The sequence below is a fragment of the Prunus avium genome, unplaced genomic scaffold (assembly GCF_965620075.1).
Source record: "Prunus avium unplaced genomic scaffold, drPruAviu1.hap1.1 HAP1_SCAFFOLD_19, whole genome shotgun sequence".
Taxonomy (NCBI): Eukaryota; Viridiplantae; Streptophyta; class Magnoliopsida; order Rosales; family Rosaceae; genus Prunus; species Prunus avium.
In genome coordinates this window covers 597,501-600,000 of record NW_028276879.1, presented here as the reverse complement: position 1 = coordinate 600,000, position 2,500 = coordinate 597,501, and positions in this window count along the sequence as shown.

Sequence of the window (2,500 nt, the reverse complement as noted above, 5' to 3'; positions counted from 1 at the left end):
CCTTGGCATGCCGTGCCCATGATGTGGCCTTGACCAAGCCATTCAAGCCATGCGTTGCCTTCGCCTTGGCATGCCGTGGCCTTGCCTCGCCATGCGATGCATTCCGACAAAGTGACGCGAAGCGGAAGCCTATCATGGCGTAAAAATGTCGACAAAATTTTTCGACATTTGAATAATGGGGTTTGACAAGGTTTGAAAAATTCAATACAAATGGTAGGCTTGAATGTCGACAAAGTGACGCGAAGCGGAAGCCTACCACGGCGTAAAAATGTCGACAGATTTTTTCGGACCTTGTCCTGCCATGGGCTGCGCGCAGCATGCCGGCAGCCTGTGCGCAGCGTGCGCACAGCATGTCGGCAGCGTGCGCACAGCATGCCGGCAGCGTGCGCGCACCATGCCGGCAGCCTGTCGACAGAATTTTTCGAAACTTGTCCTGCCATGCGCGCGCGCAGCTTGCGCGCAGCGTGCTGATTCTGTCGACAGTGAGGCTAGCGAAAGTTGTCCTGCCATGGCGTGCGCGCAGCCTGTGCGCGCAGCTTGCGCATCTGTCGACAGTGAGGCTAGCGAAACTTGTCCTGCCATGGCATGCGCGGCGCCTGCGCGCAGCCTGCGCACAACATGCGCGCAGGCTGTGCGCAGCGTGCGCGGAGCTTGCGTGCAGCTTGCGCATCTGTCGACAGTGAGGCTAGCGAAACTTGTCCTGCCATGGCATGCGCGCAGCGTGCGCGCAGTCTGTGCGCAGCATGCGCGCAGCCTGTGCGCAGCATGCGCGCAGCCTGTGCGCGCAGCTTGCGCATCTGTCGACAGTGAGGCTAGCGAAACTTGTCCTGCCATGGCATGCGCGCAGTCTGCGCGCAGTCTGCGCGCAGCATGCGCGCAGCCTGCGCGCAGCATGTGCGCAGCATGCCGGCAGCATGGTTCCAGGTTTTTTCAAATGTCGACAGAATTTTTCAAATCTTGTCAAACCCCGTTTTTATTGAAATTTCCTCGCACAATAAGCTCCCCATAAGTAGTCTATGATTTTTAGGACCTTCTCCAACTTACAAAACTAAAAAATTCCTCCCGGATTTGTTTTAATGATTTTTTCAATTTTACGACTTCTAAAAATAATAAAAAATACTTCCCGACTTCAAAAATTTATGAAACTTTTTCCCATCATAGATTGCATGTTTCTTAGTATCCCTGCAAAAAATCACGTCCAAATACCTTGTATTGAATTATTTAGAGCCCATTATGACTCCTCGCGCATAGGTGATGTCTCTTCCTGTCAAAGGGCTAAATGCATAAAATGCTATATAGGGGGGTGTGTGTTGCCTGCATATGCATGGCAGCCCATGCCTTCCTAGCTGCAGCCCCCTTCCCCCACGCCACACCCATGTCATGTTGCCTCGATATGTTGCCTCGGTATTATGGGTTTGGTGTCGGGGTCGGGGGGCTGCCACCCATGGCGGTGGTGGCCGGAATCCGGCCGCCGCCACCACGCCGCCGCCATGGGTGAGGGAGGAAAAAAAAGGCGTGGAAAGTTGCGAAATGGGGTTGTCTAGGCTTTTTTTTGGCATGGGAGAGCATGGAGTGCTAGGAACTCCTTCTCAAATGCACGGGCATGTCGACCACAACCTCATTTCTCAACAACAACCACCCGTGTGGGGTGGCGGTGGGTGGATAGTCGCGGATTGGGGCTTGCCAAGCCAATGTTTTCAAAAAATTTCATCAAAATTAAAAACAAATGTTTTGTTGCCTTCGGATTTGTGGGCGAGCGGCGAGTCGGAGTGGAGCCGGTAAAGTTTAACCTCGGTGTGCACGGTTGTTTTTAGAAACTCAATCCAATGCCGGGGACGTTGAAAGTGACGCTCTTATGAGTTGCAAACCCACTAGATTTAAAGAACCTTTTCAAAACAATTTCAAACCAACAAGATTTAAAAACAGAAATTTTCATCAAAATGAAAAACAAATGTTTTGTTGCCTTCGGACTAGTGGGCGAGCGGCGAGTCGGAGTGGAGCCGGTAAAGTTTAACCTCGGTGTGCACGGTTGTTTTTAGAAACTCAATCCAATGCCGGGGACGTTGAAAGTGACGCTCTTATGAGTTGCAAACCCACTAGATTTAAAGAACCTTTTCAAAACAATTTCAAACCAACAAAATTAAAAACAAATGTTTCGTTGCAAACAAATTGTGGGCGAGCGGCGAGTCGGAGTGGAGCTGGTAAAGTTTAACCTCGGTGTGCACGGTTGTTTTTAGAAACTCAATCCAATACCGGGGACGTTGAAAGTGACGCTCTTATGAGTTGCAAACCCACAAGATTTTAAAAACTTTTTGAAAATGTTTCTTCTAAATGACACATTTTGATCCTTGGCAAGTGCTCAATCCGTAACTATCCAATCACCGCCACACCACACCGGTCGGGAGTGTGTGAATGGTGTGCTTCCCGGGGTTGGCATAGATAATCTTTCGCATCGACAATCTTTTGCATGCGAGGGAATGTCTATGCCAACCCCGGGAAG